A 17,150-nucleotide genomic window follows, 5' to 3' on the forward strand; every position below is an offset into this window, starting at 1 on the left:
TCCCATGCCCGCAGGTCATACCAATAACGGGTGGCAGAGCTGGGACTTGAAGAAAAGGCACCGAATGGAAACATATCTCGAGCCAGAGCTATTTTGCCTCCTGCTGCCCACAAGTTTCGGCTCCAGCTCCTTGCAGAAAATAACTAGCAACCATAAAACCTACCGGCTAACGTGATCTTCCCTGATTAAGGCTATTGGTGAAAGTGTACTTGTGATCCCAAAGGGCTATGTGAATTTCACACCTTGCACTTCTTGGTGGGACTCAGGCTCCTCCAAGAAAATCATGAAGCAAGAGCTATAATCAAGGCCCAAGTTTTCAGACTATACATAGTCTCCAGCTGCCTGGTCCATGTGAATTTGCTGCCCATTTGCTCCTACAGAGACTCCCACGGTGCTGTGTTAGGAACGAGGGATGAGAATGACTCCTCGCTCCGTGAGCTGGTGCAGTGAGTAGAGATGCTGGCATCAAACCAAGGCTCCAGTCCCCTCTCTGCTCTCACGAGCTGCGTGACCTTGGGCGTAGAGGACACTTTGCTCCTCTGGGCCTCAATTTCTAACTTTTTAAAATGGGGGATATTAATGTCTACTTCATGGCATAGCTACCCACCATCTGACACGTAGCAAATGCTCAGTAATAATTGTGACACTGTGACAACGGGCTCTCTCAGCCAGAAAGGGGTCCTCTATTTGACCTGACCATGGACGATCAGAGAGTGACTAAACTATTCCTCTGAAAAGGTGGACACATACAAGTAACCAACATCTTCTTTCCTGTCCACGTGCAAGGAGCCCAGCAGGTCAGAGGATTCCTGGAAGAGCTTGGAAGCTCTGAGCCTGGGGCTGAAGGACAAGACCAATCAAGGGACAGCACCCACTAAGGAACTAGATCCGGATGGAACTGCCTCCTGCTTTGGGGAGAAGTTTCGATCCAACACCCACCTTCTCGGAGCAATTTCCCTCCTCCTTCTGGGGAACGAAAAAGCAGCCAGATGCATGCTTTTAAAAATAAACTATGCAAGAGAAACAAGCAGAATATCATGTGTTTGCTCCCAAGCTGGTCTGAAATATTTGAAACGCGGAAAGACTCAAAACTGTCAGGAATCAGCAGAGCTCTTAGGTTTGTTTCAACATTTGGGGTGAAAAACAAAGGGATTTAAATCTGTACTTTAAAGCTTCCACACAGCATTTGGGATTGCCATAACAATAGGCATGGTTTTCCATCCAAAGAGAAAGTCGTACTGGGCTCCACATACAAAAGTAGCACCGCTAATTGGACCCCAGGGGGGAAGTATAATATTTGAAATCACGCAGATGAAGCTGTTCTATCGTTTACAATGATTAGGAAAAGAGGGTTTGCTCTGTGGCCAAACGAAAATAGATGTTTTAAAAACACATATAGCTTAGTGGTTTAGAGCAAACACTCAGGAGCCAGACAGCCCGGGTCTGAACTTGAGCTCCACCACTTTTGTGCAACCCTAGGCAAGTGACTTAACCCCACCGGGCCTCTGGGTTCTATGAAAATTAAACGAGCAAATATTTGTCAAGCATCATATCTGGCTCACAGTAAGTTCTATTAAAGTGTTTGTAAAATAATAAATAACTTTTAAAATTAAAGGTGGAAAATCTTCAGGGTTTTTGAAGCATTCTCTCTTATTCACTGGGTTCTTTACATTTCAGTTTTATCAGATCATTAGTGTAGATTCCTTAAGGCTCTCTCAAGTCCAAGATGAAGGTGCTGTGAATTGAGTCTGTAGCTCAAACTTTTTTCCCTCAGGGTCTCCCTCCATGATAAAAGTTGGGGAAGGGACTCTTATTTTTAAACGTAGTTTTGCCAGGTTCTTCACAGAAAGGTTCTGATCGAGTGGGTTTTATCATCAGACAAGTTTGGGAACCACTAACTCAAACTGAATTCCTTCCTAATCAGTAGGAATACCAGGGTTTGGCCAGCTGCTTTCTTCGGTGCCAGGATTTTGTCTACTCCTCTGTCACCCAAGTGTCCAAAAACAAAAGAGAAGGGACTTTCAGGCACAAAACCCTCCCTTAGAAGATGCAGGGCAGGAGGTCCTAGAGAATCAGAAGTCCCTCCTAGAGTTTTAATTCCACCCATGAGCTCCATTTATAGAAAACCTTGTACCATTGCATGTAAGAGGAGCTCCCCGGGGGCACCCACGGGCCATGATACTGACCCCTTCAGCCCTCAGGGCAGCGGGTGGGACCAGGCACCCCTACACTTTCTGCTGGGCGCCGGTACCCAGCGCACCTCTGAGAAGCCCTGGGCAGGGAGGTCCCTCCAGCAGGGTACCCTGTTCCTCCCTGGCTGCCGAGGAGGCCTTGGGTCAATGTCGAGGGATGAATAGTGCTGGAGAGGCTTGTCAGCAGCCCCAGTTCAGCCCCCAGGGAGGGTCACCCAGGTGCACGTGGGTCAGCCACGCTCGACCCTGGCGCTGAGCAAAGTCCACTTAGGGCTTTGCAGTTTCACACGTCCGTCTTGTTGAATTCTGAATTGTATTTCTTTCCTATCCCCAAATCCACCCCTCTCTGAAGGGTCCCAGAGTTTGGGTTCTGTGGACACACTGCCCTCCCCACGGGTCAGCCCCTGAGACCACATCCCGGCTGCTGACCCACCGCCAAACCACAGGCACCGGCACCTGCCACCAGGCTGGCCAAGTGGCCTGGCTCAGTTCCCAGCCTGCGCCACTGGGAAAGAATGAGTCAGCAGTGTCTTTTCTCCTTGGCCTTAGGCGGGGTGTGACCTAAAAGCTACAAGAAGTACATGACTTGAGGATGGTCCCAGTAGAGAACGCCCTAAAACGTCAGAGTCTCAGGGATGGGAAAAATCTTAGAGGTCTTCTTGCTCAAACCCTCTTCATGTGCTAGAGGATCTCAGACTCTGGACCCACACTGCCCTGCGTGAGCTTGAGCAAGTTAGTGGCCCTCTGTGCCTCAATTTTCCCATCTATAAAATGGGGGTAATAATAGTACTTACCTGATAGGGTTGTTGGTAAGATTAAATGAGTTAATCAATGTACAGTGTACATGGCACATAGTAACACCTGACAAATGTCAGCTGTCCTTATCACTATTATTTAGAGCAATCCCTTCTCTGGTAGAGGCCTCACGTGACTGCTTCCAGGGATATGAAGATCACAACCTCAAGAGGCAGTAATCCACATACCAAGCTCTAAGGTATCTCTCCCCTGAGTCTGTACAAAACACAACTTCCGTTGCACCTTGACAGATACCTGTAGTCAGATCTCCTCTTCCTGCTGTACCACCTCTACTCTAAGACGAAGACCCGAGCCCCGCCGCCGCGCTCGCTCCAAGCCCCCATTCCCGAGCCGAGCCGCCGCTCTCATCGCTCGCTCGGTGCCTCCCCGCGGGCAGCTCTCCTCTCCCGACGATGCCGCCCGGCTGCCGCGGGTGCCACCTGGGGCTGGTTCTGGGGCTGCTACTGGCGCCCCCGGCGCTGCGGGCCAAGCCCACGGTGCGGGGCGCAAGGAGCTGGGTGAGCGGCCGCCCGAGGACAACCAGAGCTTCCAGTACGACCACGAGGCCTTCCTGGGCAAGGAGGACTCCAAGACCTTCCACCAGCTCACCTCGGAGGAGAGCAAGGAGAGGCTGGGGAAGATTGTCGATTGAATCGACAGGGATGGGGACAGCTTTGTCACCGCCCAGGACCTGAAAACCTGGATCGAACGGGTGCAGAAAAGGTACACCTACAATAATGTCGCCGAAGTCTGGAAGGATTATGGTCGAGACAAAGACGATAACATTTCCTGGGAAGAACACAAACTAGCCACCTACGGTTACTGCCTAGGAGACCCCACAGAGTTTCATGATACTTCAGATCATCACACCTTTAAAAAGATGCTGCCATGTGATGAGAGAAGGTTCAAGCCTGCGGGCCTCGATGGTGACCAGACAGCCACCCGGGAGGAGTTCACCGCCTTCCTGCCCCCTGAGGGGTTTGAGCACATGAATTAAGGAGACTGTGGTTTGGGAAACTCTGGAGGACATCAGCAAGAATGGGGGTGGCCTTGTGTATCAGGATGAGTATATTGCTGATATGTTTTCCCACGAGGAGGATGGCCCTGAGCCAGACTGGGCGCTGTCAGAACGGGAGCAGTTTAATGAATTCTGAGATCTGAACAAGGACGGGAAGCTGGACAAAGATGAGATTCGCCACTGGATCCTCCCGCAAGATTATGACCACGCGCGTGCTGAGGCCAGGCACCTGGTGTACGAGTCGGACAAAAACAAGGATGAAAAGCTCACTAAAGAGGAGATCTTGGACAACTGGAACATGTGTGTCGGAAGCCAAGCTACTAATTATGGGGAAGATCTCACCAAAAACCATGATGAGCTTTGATGCACACTCACCATGATATGCCAGACTGTCGTAGGCTTTCTTTTATTGTCCTGGATAATTACTACAATTGTCTCAGCAGTTTTGTCCCCCAGAAAAGGAAGCTTATCACCTCAGATTGGGGTTAAAATTATTTTTTACTCAATATTTGCTGGAAAATAGTCATCACTAATCCTTGAGTGAGATTTCTGTCCAAACACATTAAAATCTTGGTAAATTGCAATGCTCTATGGGGATATATTGCTAAAGCATGACTTTTTAGCTTTTTCCATGAAATTTGAACTAAAAGGGAATAAAATTTGAAAAAACCCTGTTATTCAGAAGTTGGGTGAGTGGGGAGAGGGCAGTATATGGAGTGACTGCTATGTATTTTAACTGCAGATTTTTTACATTTGCCACTGTTAGATAATTGGTGAGGGAAGATTCTGATTAAGCTTCAGTGGTATCTACACAGGCTTCTTTCAGAGCAAGGCTGATATTTCAGATTCACCTTCTTGACTTTGACTTTGTACTCTGAGCTTTTACTGTAAATGGCATATAAACCTCTGTGCATTTTTCTGTATAGACCTGCTAATGTGCACAACAAATCCACCCATCTTTGTTTTTTGTCTTTGTTTTTTACAATAAGAAGCAATTAAGAAAGGTAATGTGAAAAAGAAAGGAATTGTAAAGGTAGGGAGAAAAGATGAATGTCAGGCATTTGAAGAACTATAGGAAAATGGTAAACACTTTATCATACTTGAGAAATTTTTCTTGACATGTAAATGAAGTAGATCTGATCTTTGAAAAAGTGAATAGCAATCCAATCCATTTCCTTACTGGTCTCTGCTAGGAGTAGGGAGTAGGGTCCTAGGAAAGCCTGCTTCGTGGAGCTCTGGAACCCATCTCATCCCATCCCGCTGACTCCACAACCCTCGGACCTGCCCCGGGACCACTTACACCATGCAATTGACGAAGCAGTGTTCCAAGCCACTGTCTGAACTGGAAGAAATAACTTTTACAGGTCGAAATTCTACTTTATAAGGAGAAAGTGGATGAAACAAAGCATCCCTCTGAGGATTTACAAAAAAAAAAAAAAAAAGACCGAGACCCTCATTTCCTTCAAAAGTTCTCCAAAGGAAAAAAAAAAAAAGTTCTCCAAAGGAAATGTTTTTGTGTCCCTTTGCTCCCCTGGCCCTCGTCTTCTCAAAAATTGCCAATTAGTCCACTATATCTGCAAACAACTGAAAGCAACGTTCAGGTGTAGACAGATCAGCACAAAATACGGTAGATCGTCACCTCCTTTGTTCTAGACACTGGATCTCTAGTAATGCAGCCTGAGGTCACATTAGCCAACTGAGTGCCCTCCTACATGGCTGGCCCATAAAATTGAGCCTAGTATTAGCTAGAATCTTCCAGGCCCCTTTTCCCGTGCTCTCCCCGCTCCTTCCCTTCCCCAGCCTGTGCTTGTTTAGGTCGTCTTTTTATACTCAAAGGCAAGACTTCAATCAACGTATTCACTTTCATCATGTCTGCTCTGGCCTGACTTTCATAAAAGTTACCACCGTGGTGTCAGCTGTGACTGTCATTGGCCCCCAATCCATACCCTGATTACAGTCTCTGAGCCAGTCCCCACCTCCCTTTCCTGCCCTAGAGGCAGTGGCACAGGGAGGACTCAGTCCATCTCTGGACAGAAGCAGCAGGCCCTTGAACCCTCCAGTCACAGACCAGAGCGCCAAAAAAAAAAAAAAAAAAAAAAAAGCTCAGCTCAGCGGGGGGTCACGGAGCCGCGATGTCCAGGAGCTGATCAGAGCCAAGAGGCAGGTGTGAACGTGAAGAAGGCTCATAGAAGACCTGGGTCCTAGTCCCACTTTGACACGGACTCTGAGTGTGACCTTGGGCAGGAAACATCCCCTCTGGGCCTCACCCTTATCTACTGGGCTTGATATCTTAGGCCCTGTCTCACCCGCAAATTCTGTCATCCCCTCAAATAACTATTGCCCAGAGCCCTCCACTGCACTTTGCCCACCCCAAGAGTTAGGACATATGAAGTTCCCCCCTTTCCCCATCTCTGGGGGTGAGTGCACTGAACAGCCACATGAAGAAGCTCCCTGGATGGTTCCCTAGGACGGTCAGGCCTGAGAAGCCCCCGTCTGACGGAGGGATGGTAATTCAGACTGCTCTGTGCATTTTCTGGCATGTCACTTCACCTTTCCTGGACATAAATCTTTTCCCCACAGTTGTCTATAAGCCCCAAGAGAGAAGAACCCAGGTTTTATGAATCTCTGTATCCCTCCACATTCCAAACTCAGGGCCTGACATTTAGGAAGGGCTCAGGAAATATTGGTTCATCGCTAATGGACTGATGTCATTCAGATTTCCTTACTCAAGCCCACATCTCTATAGCGCTGAATAAACTCTGTGAGCGCAGTGAATTCCACTCCAAAAAGAGGAAGGAGGCCTGGAGTATTCCAGGCAAGCACCAGGACAGATCCAGGGCTAGGACCAGGATGGATCTCATGGCTGGGACTGGATTCTCTCCTCCAAGCCCCGCCTAGAAGGATGTTAACTCATCCTGCCCAGGCTGCCATCTGCTTACCTCTCCCAAAGGTCCGTGGTCAGCTCCCCTGGAGAGCTGCTCAGATGACTGCTGGTACCAGACATACGATGACTCACTCCGTGTTCATGACACACCTACAGGATCCTCACCCCCCTTCAGCTTGGTCTTCCTTCTGTCCTCACTCAGAACTGCTCAAGAATCCTTGATCAGGATCTGGCCTCTCTGATAGGATGGACCACAGCCAAGTCTCAAGGTGAAAGAGGACCAGAGGGCAATGAACGTCTTATGATTAAACCGTTTTCAAGCAATGGCTGATACATTTATATTTCCAAAATATATGGTGTTTGGAGAAGGTAGTAAAAATACACCTTGTTCTCCTAGGAGGTCTCAAATGTAGAATCTAAATGCGAGCCCACTGGTCTCCCTGTATTTCATGAACACATCGAGTTTGTTCCTACCTCAGGGCCTTTGTACTTGCTGCCCTCATCACCTGGGATGCTTTTTCCTCCTGCAGTCACGTGGCTTGCACCCTCACGTCCTTTTAGGGTTCTATTTCAATATCACCTGAGGAGAGAGACCCCCTAAGTCTACACTCTACACAATATTGCAGTGCCCTTCTAGCTTGAGATGGTCCCTATCTTCTCATCCTGCCTTATTTTCCCCCTCTGACATGCCATCTGTTTGTTTATTGCTGTTTTTCTCTTGTTCAATGAAGTCCCAAGAGAGCAGAGATTTTATCAGTTTGTTAACTTGCATGGTCCCCTGTGCTGAGTGCAGGGCCTAGCTAATAACAGGCACTCAACACATAGCTGTCGAAAGAGTCCACTAATATGGAACTATTTTGGGACCTAGGACGCTGGACTAAGTCACTAAACATTGAACCTCAAATGCTTTGACTGCTCAGTGCTGGGGCCCTGCTCAATCACTCAGCCTCAGGCCTTTTATCTGTGAAATGTGAGCATGACACCTGACTTACTGACCCCACCAGGGTGAGAAGATTAAGTAAGATAAACTGTCCAGAGGGGCTTTGTAAAAAGAACACAAACTCTTGCTGCACAAGAAAAAATGGTAGTTATAGTGATTAAATATTTTAATACCTGAATCAGTGGAAACCTTAGAAGCTGTGCCCAGAACCCCAGGCGAGGAAGGCCAGAGAGGGGCGCCGATTCACCCAGAGCTACAGAGCTCACCGTGTCGACTCCTCCTTGACATTTACCAGATGCTACTCTCTGTCAACACCGGTGAGTTTCCCAGACTTCTCAGCAAAGTGTGGCAGTGCACAGCCTTGGCCAGAACTGTCTTTCTTTTGGGTGTGGCTTCCCACCCCTGGGAGCTGTGAGTCTTACCCTGGTCAGTAATACACTGAGCGCATTCAGCCAACACCCCCCCACCCCCGAGACACTCCTGAGCCTTCAGGTTGCCACCAAACCAGGCCAAGGCACAGACTGTGCTCTAATCCCCTGTATTCCAAGAGGCAAATCGCAGACAGGGGACTCCCATCCAGCCCCGACCTCTCATAGTTACATGGAGATGCCGCAGCCCCAGAACTTTTCTTGACATGTCTGTGTCTGTTTCGGAGGCCGACAGAAGCTATAGGTGTCCACTTGCTGCCAGAGGAAGTCCAAAGTCTGAGGTCAGCCTACCATCAGTTTTAGCTGCATCTTCCATCTTATGGCCTGGGAAGCCGGAGCGAGGCTGAGCCACCTCGCTCCCCTGAGACCCCGGACTGGGTTGAATTGTGTCCCCCCAGAAGTCAAGTCTTTCCCAGAACCTCAGAATGTGACCTTATTCGGAAACAGGGTCTTTATAGGAATAGTTAATTAATTAACAGGAGGTCATACTGGAGAAGGACAAGCCCTAAATCCAGCATGACTGCTGTCGTGAGAGGACACGGAGACACAGGCACAGAGGGAGGGCAGCCACGTGACGACAGAGGCAGAGGTCGGAGTGAAGCGTCTACGAGCCAAGCATCGCTGGTGACAGCAGAAGTTAAGAGAAAGGAAGGGAACAGAATCTCCCCTGGAGACTTCAGGGAGGTCACAGTCCTGCTGACAAATTGATCTTGGACTTCTGGCCTCCAGATCTGTGAGGGAATCAACGTCCGTTGTTTCAAGGCCCCCGTTTGCGGTACTTGGTTAGGGCAGCCCCGGACTAGACAGGCCCGTTGCCCTCCCCACCTGCAAGTCTGTCTCCTGCCGCTCTCTGCATCTCGCTCGGCAAGTCTGGGATCATCCGTTCTGCCGGTCCAGCCCGAACCTTTTCCCCCAAAGGCATCTCTGTTCCCACTTGCTGGTCCCCTCTCTCCTTCTCTGAGAAGCAGTGACTTCAGGGCACCAAGTCCCAGGAAATGAAGGACCCTTCAAGGCTCACTTCCTTCGCAGGATGTTCCTGGATGTCTGACCCCAGCGCTCTGGGCCCTGAATGCTGGGCGCTAATTGCAGGACACGGCAGCCCACACCCACACCCACGGACAAGCGGAGGAAGGGGTCAGGGGGAGCAGGGTGGAACTGGGCAGGGACAGTGTTCTGGGGCGCTGCACGGGGCCTTGGCAAGGGGATGGGTTGCTGTCAGGATGCAGCTCTGCACCGCTAAGCTGTGCAACCTTGAGCCAGTCACGCCTCCTCTCTGGGCCTCCGTCTCCCCGTCTCTCCAAGAAGGAGCTGTGTCGAGTGACATCCAAGGCCCCACGGTGCCTGTTGCTGAGGACAGCACATACCCCCAGAAGCCATCCTTCCTTTCTTTCAGCCCCGAGATGGTGTGCCAGCCGCACTGCAGGACGGGAATGACAACGTGGTCATGGTCTCCCCATCAGGAGACATTAGGGTGAGAGACCCCAGAGCCAAAGCCAGGGAGAGAGGATCGGGCAGACCCGGGACCGACAGGCCCCTTTTGTGGTGACTCCAGCTTCTCTGCTAATTGCGCGGAGAAGGGAAGCCCTGTTTATTAATCGAACAGCATTTATTTGCAGTGGGTTTTGTGTTAAAACCCGGACCAGCTTACTAGATGATCACGCACAAAAAGTTCTCCTCGTCTCCCACGCTACTCCCCCAGGCTTTCTGCTTTCTTGGAGAGGAAGGGACCGAGAGAGTTCTGGAGAGATAGAATCAAAGCAGCAGAAAGAGAGAGCCAGGGACAGGCGACCGCGGAGGGAGAGAGACAGAAATCAAGTGAGGAGGGGCTGGAGAGGAGGGGAGAGTTGGGTGAGAGAGAAGAAAACATGGCAGCACTTCCGCTGGGCTTTCCCACCCTCCACCTGAGGCCATCCTTGTGTCCCAAACCTCTCCACTCTATTTCCCCTCCTTGGCTGTCTCCTTTTTCAGTTTCCTCCAGCATCTTCCCAGACTCCCTTCTCCCTTCCTGTGATGGGCTGAATTGCATCCCTCAAAATTAGTATGTGGAAGCGCTAACCCCCCAGTACCTCAGAATGTGACTGTATTTGGAGACAGGCTCTTTTTAAAAAGGTAATTTAAAAAAAAAAAAAAAAAGGTAATTAAGTTAAAATGAGGTCACTAGCATGGGCCCTAATCCCACATATGACTGGTGTCCTTATGAGAAGAGGAGATTAGGACACAGACGTGTACAGAGGGAGGGTTAACATGCAGACATGGGGAGAAGACGGCCATCTGTGAGCCAAGAAGAGAGGCCTTGGGTTTCTACCAACCCTACAGCTTGGCCTCCAGAACTACAGGAAAATAAATCTCTGCTGTTTAAACCACCTGTCTCGTGGTACTTTGTTACAGCCCTTTGTTACAGTTTGCCCTGGCAAACTAATACACTCCCGTCCTCGCCTCTCCCTCCCCAAGCCTGGTTTGTCACACCACCCCCATGGCTATGCCACCACAGACACCACCAATTCCTGTGGCACCAGGAGCGAGAGGACTTCCCAGGAGCCAGCTGGCTTGGTTCTCGGCCAAGCAAGCCACTGACTTGCTGTGTAGCCTTGAGGAACTCACTTCTCCCCTCTGGGCCTTTTTGCTGTCCAAATTCTACCAAGGTATTAATTACCTGGCTTGTTATGAGAATGACACTGAATTCTGATGTGACAGTGATTTGTTAAAGGGTGAAAGAATCACAATGGGGAGTAGTTATTTGTGCGGCTACAGGGAGGAAAAAAAAAGAGAGTTACCAAATGCATTCCAACAAGTGAACAGCACCTAGAGAACGCCTGTTTCCAACGACGAAAGGGATATTTCAGGAATTGGAACAAAAAATTAAGATTCTAAACATTTCGGACTTTTAGTTCTAATTTAACACTCTTCAGATTCAGGCGTTCTGAAGCGTCCATCCCCTTGCGACGCCGTAGGGCCACGAGAGATTCAATACCCTGTGACCCACCCCCCTACTGCCCACCATCAGTACTTCCCAGAGGGAAGCAAACGGAATGAACATATGTCAGGCATCTTCTCTGGGCCAGACAGTCCCATAAATCACCTCATTTGACTGACTACAAACTTGTAGAGCCAATATCATGCCCATTTTTCAGATGAGAAAACAAAGCTAGATCTGATTAAGGGTCTTGCCTAAGACCACATGGTAGTAACAGTAGAGGCTGGATTTAAGCTCACATCAGCCTGGCTCGTAATCCCTACTCTTCCCACTACATTATGATGTCAGGTACCGTGTTATGTCCCTGACATAATAAAAGCAAAAGGTAATAAAAGCAAAAGTTCTCAACCGGGGGTGGGAGCAGGGTGGGGATTTTGCTAGGCACATAGAGAACACGCTCTTGAGTACATCATGCCATGCAATAATCACAACTAACCTGGAGGGAATTATGGTGGTTTTTACATTGAAAAGATTAAGTCTCAGGCATGGTAAGTAAGTTGCCCAAGATGAAAGAACCGGATTTCAAACCCAATCTGCGGAAGCCAAAGCCCAACCTCCTTCTCTATGCCATGGTGCCTACCAGAGCAGGTAGAGACCTGAGGCCTTCCTTAGAGGGTCCCGGCAAGGGAGAGCCACCCATGACCGTGCTCCCAGGAGGACGGAATTGAGCACATGTGCAGAGGGGATGGGGTGTCTTCACAGAGGGCATCACAAGGGGCTACACCGCTGATCCCCAGGGGCCACCAGAACCGCCTCCAGCTTTGTGGGCAGCCAGAGTCGACTCGTCCTGCCCTCACTCTGCTTCCACAATGAATGCTCTTTAACTCGGCTGTGCACTTGACAATGGAGAAACGATGCGGGTCTGCACACGGCCTTGGGACACCTTGGAATCATGAGTGCCTTGAGGCCGCGCATAATAAAATGGATTTTTAGTCGCGTTGCATGGCTTCATTTCCTACAGAATACCAGGCACGGGGAGGAAAATGCTGGGTGATCTTCGCTAAATCCCTCCCTCCTCTTTGAACCTGGGTTTGCCCATCTGTAACATGAGCCGGTCAGATGAAATGACCTGTCGGGTTCTCCCCTCTGGGACATTTCCAGAGTTTATCATTCCCTAAGTTCCACAGGTTATCACTGCAAAGAAGGAGCTGAGCTTGTGGCTTTGGGGAATTCTAGGTTTCCAGTTTCCAGTCCAAAAATAAACAGCCTTACAAGTTCAAAGAGAAGCGCCTTCCACAGGGAGAGCTCACTCGATAGCAAGAGGCTTGTTCAAGGATGGTCTGAATGAGCTGAGTGGGAAGGCACCAGAGCCATATGAAACGACTTTGCCTGAAAATACACAACTCTGCCAGCGAGAGGGAAATGCTCCAGGCAGAATGCGGCTGAGACTTTAGCAAACCCAAAACATTTGGCTTCTTAGCCAAACCCTCAGCCCCCTCTCTTCACCCTTGCAGCCCCACGCAGGGTCAGAGTGACACATGATTCCCATCTGTTCCTAGTCAGAGACCTGAGGATCTCGGAGTGTCTGAGAGAGGTGCTGAGTGGGACTCAATGGGATTTGTCCAGAGCAGTCCTCCGCTGCCCCTAGCATCCTGGCATAATTATTAACAGCATCCCTCTCACTGTCTGTTGTAGTGTGCAAGATACATTACATGGTCACCCTCTCCAGAAGGATTTTGTTCTACAGAATATGTAACCTGGAAGCCAAGGCTGTCAGCTTCACATCTTGTTAAGCCGCTATTCGGAAACCTTCTACAAATGGAGGGGTGGTGGAGGATATGAAATCAACAGAGGATTGAACCTGCATCTTGTGCCTGCTCCGGATCGGACAGAACTGCCTACAAACGCCTTAGCACAGCCTTCAAGGCCGTGAATGACTTTTCTCATTTCTTCTACTATTCTTTCCCTAATCCCATGCAGCTATAGACCAGAAAAAGGGTTCTCCTAATCCTATTTTAGAATGGGTAAGTACACAGATGATTGGTGAACAGCTGGAGAGAAACAAGGCGAGCGCTGTGCCCTGGGAACCAGCACGTGAGCTTGAAGAATAAGTTACTTTAAATTTTGTTCCCCTCCCAAGAGGCTCCCTGGCCTGGGATAGCAGTAAGATTCAGTGGATGAAATGAACCCATACTCCAGCTAGACATTTGACAAAGTAGGTCATGTTCTCCTTATGGACAAGTAGGAAAACAGCTCGGCTGCAAGATTCACTTGCTAGTGATCCAAAGCAAGCCAAAGAGGGCCTCTCCTGGGCTCAGTGCTCGGCAACGATTGAATTAGTGCTTGGACAGGAAGTGGGGGGTGGGCTGGTCCAGCATGTGGATGAAGAGGAAATGTAACCTCAAGGATAATGAGGTTAGGATCCACCGGATCTGTGGAGGCTGGTGATGGGTTCAGCAAAGTGACTGCGACTGTGGCATCTATCTCCTCGGTCTAGTCTAAGAATGCAAGCAGAAGATGTAGGGGAAAGGCTGAGGGGGCTTCCGTCAGCATGAGGCCAATGTCAATCCACAGGAATGAGGTGACACCAAGCTAAGGCAAGTGCGTGCTGCATCGATTGAGTTGTAATGTCCAGAGTAAGGGATGAGATGGCCCCGCCCAGAGGTAGTGTGAACCACAGGGCCCACCTGTGATAAGGGACCCAGAGGTTAGCGCCAAGCCGAGCAAAGATGATTCCCCCAGAGAAGGGAGGACGAGGTGGGGAAACTGGAACACCCAGGGGGCAGCACAGGTGAAATATACAGGGAGGTGGTTTCAACTCCATGCAAGCGAGGATTCCAATGATTGGAATCATCTACAGCTGGTGCGGTCTACCCCGATATGTGGTGAGCTCCCTGTCACTGGAAGCATGCAAGCACAAGCAGGGGAACTACAGCCTGCAAGCTGTCGGGGCAGGAGGATTCAAACAGTTGATGGGGAAAGTGACATAGCTCATTTTCAGGGTCACTTCCAACTCAGAGCCTGCCACATAGCAGGCACTCGAAAATATTTATCAAATAAACACGGGATGATGGAGCTGCTCAGCCAGGGACCCAGTTCCTCCCAGGCCAGGACCACAATCTGACCGGCAATGTTTCCTCCTCCATCAACTGGGAGGGATTTTGCCTTCCCTCCTCACCTCTTGGGGCTGTTATGAACATCACATTAAAAGAGAATTTTATGTCATGAAGATCTAATTAATGGGTACGAATTTTGCTTTGAGAGAAATGTACAAGGCACCGTGTAAAGACCAGAGTTGTTTTTAACTCTCAGCCCCAGAATGGAAGTCTCGAGGCCAGTGGGTCCTTCCCATCATAACAATTCTGACAAGAAAGGGACCCCCAAAGAATTTGGCTCCAGCCTTTTCAAGGAAAAGACATGGAAGTCTTCAAAGAGAGATAAAGTAATTTGTATTTATATGAAGTCAGCAAATTCTCTTTTTTTCTCCCCAGTTCCCACAATTTAGACTGTTAAAAGAACCAAATTACAAAACAAACCACTCTAAATAAAGAGAGGAAATCAATCCCAGTTTAGACCTTGTTTAAAGAAATCATTTCAAATCCCACACAAGAAAAACATACACCGGCCCTGATAAATGCTCTGGAAGCCGGCGGGGCCGGGGAGGGGCGCGAGGCCATCTGGAGCAGAAACGTAAACACCCTCGTGCAGAGCGGAAAAGTGTGATCGCACCCCGGGCCCGGTGGCCACAGGATGGCCCGGCCGGAGGGGTGCTGGCCTGGTCCGGGCAGGAGGGTGCCCAGGGGCAGCGAGTCTGCAGGGCGAGGGGAGGAGAGCACTTGTGGGTGAGGAGAGCCCAGAGTCCTGGACGCAGTGCATGTCAGAGCCCCGACCAGGTAGGTGGAGGCCAGAGGGTCCTGCTTAGAAAGCTCCAGGGAGCATCAGCAAACTCAGAAGAAAGACCAATCCCCCCCACCCACCCCCGCCATAGGCCGAGGAGCCAGTGAGGGGACCTGGGCAGAAAAAGCTCCAAGATTCAGGATCTGCTCTGAGCCGCTGTGAGGCTCGGTTTCCTTACCTGCCACAGCCAGGTGAGAACCCCAGCCTCAGACCCGCCCCAGCAGGTACATGGTAAGTGCCCAGCGAGGGGGTCAAGGTCCTTCTGCATCGACTTCCATCACTGTCCCCCCACCCTCGGCCCGACCCTTTCAAACAAGACCTCAGCAGCCTCCAGCCCTGTTGAATCTCCTCCAGGCCCTGAATCTCCCAAGGTTTGGCCTTGGCAAAGCCAGTTCTCTCTGCTCAGAAACACCTTCCCTCTCATCCTAACACCTTCCCACCCCGTTGATCACGCTCTACGGGCCCGGTCTGAAACTCTAGGGTAGAACAAGCTGCTTTCTCGGGATTTTTCCATCATTTCATAGCTTATCACGCTGGGTTGCCAAGAGCCCTTTTCTCCTCTGCTAGGCTCCGAGTGGCTTGAGGGCGGGGAGAAGGTTTGACTCCTCTGAGCAGGAAGAGGGGTCAGGGAGGTAGGGAGGGACAGCAGGCAAAGCGTCTGGGTTACGCGAGGCAAGATCCAGGAGGACGTGTGGAATGGAGGCTGGAACGGAAGCACACGACCTGAAAGCAGGAGCTCCCGGCGCTTCCCTTGACTTCGGCCCCTCCCTGACCCAAACACCCCACACCGGGGTCTGCAGCACTTGTGGCTTCCTCCCCCAGAAGACACTCCCCCTTCTTTGTTGCTATCATCTGGCCGTCTTACAAATTCCCTTTTCCTCCAGGAAACCTTCCCTGACCTCGGGTGAAGTTCATCACCCTCAGCTTTGAGCTTCCTCCAGTGGCGCCCCCCGCCGAGCCCCCATCACCGCTCCTCTCTTGAATCCCTTGTAGGTTTTAAGCCATGCAGGGCATTGCTCCCCTGGCCACTGCTCTCACCGAAGATTCCCAGGGACTCTTCTGCAGAGAGCGCTGGTCCTCAGGAACCACCACCCTACCTCCACCCGCCACCAGCCCCGGGGCGGGAAGCAGTGGCTCAGGGCCACGTGGAGGGAGTGGTCCTTCAGGCAGCCGGCACCAAGCTCTCTGGTCTTGTACCCCTGCTGTCTCCATGTTGTTCCCAAACACACGAAATTTATCAGCAGCCACACTGGGTTCCCTCCACCATAGCAACACAGAAGAGTGCTGATCTGGAGCCCAGGATGGAAGGTTCAGCTGGTGACGGAAGGTGTGAAGATGTGCAAGTAGATCCCTGTTAAAAAGTTTCAGTAGTGGGCTTCCCTGGTGGCGCAGTGGTTGAGAATCTGCCTGCCAATGCGGGGGACACGGGTTTGAGCCCTGGTCTGGGAAGATCCCACATGCCGCGGAGCAGCTGGGCCCGTGAGCCACAACTACTGAGCCTGCGCGTCTGGAGCTTGTGCTCCGCAACAAGAGAGGCCACGATAGTGAGAGGCCCGCGCACCGCGATGAAGAGTGGCCCCCACTTGCCACAACTGGAGAAAGTCCTCGCACAGGAACGAAGACCCAACACAGCGAAAATAAATAAATAAAAATAATAAAGAATTATTAAAAAAAAAAATTCTTCCCTGAAAACCATAAAAAAAAAAAAAAAGTTTCAGTAGTTTCTCCACTGCAGAATCGATTGCTCTTGTTCATGCAAATTCCCTTTCAGCCGAGATGAGTGCAAAACTGGGAGACTCACGTGCTGGGAGGGACTGTGGAAAATGCCTGGCGTATGGTAAACTCACTACATGGTCATGGAAGGAATGAAATGAATGAGTGAGTGAAGGAATGCAGAGGAGCCTCGGGCTGTGCTAGCAGCCCCCTTACCCCAACACCCTGATCCCCTCCTCACAGCGTCATAACTCACAAGTTCTCTTTTGCGTGTCTGTCCGCCCACCAGGCTACAAGCCCTGTGAAGACACAGCCAGTGTCTGCGTGCACCTGCCCCCCTTCTGCATCCCCACCAGGAGGCACTGTGCC

The 17,150-nt window shown here is 50.4% G+C and overlaps 1 pseudogene; it reads left to right on the forward strand.

Moving 5' to 3' along the window:
* Positions 1-3,400: 3,400 nt before the first annotated feature.
* LOC103019035 (reticulocalbin-1-like) lies at positions 3,401-4,369 on the forward strand (annotated as a pseudogene).
* Positions 4,370-17,150: the final 12,781 nt, after the last annotated feature.

The sequence above is a fragment of the Balaenoptera acutorostrata genome, chromosome 12 (genome assembly GCF_949987535.1).
Source record: "Balaenoptera acutorostrata chromosome 12, mBalAcu1.1, whole genome shotgun sequence".
NCBI classification, from domain to species: domain Eukaryota; kingdom Metazoa; phylum Chordata; class Mammalia; order Artiodactyla; family Balaenopteridae; genus Balaenoptera; species Balaenoptera acutorostrata.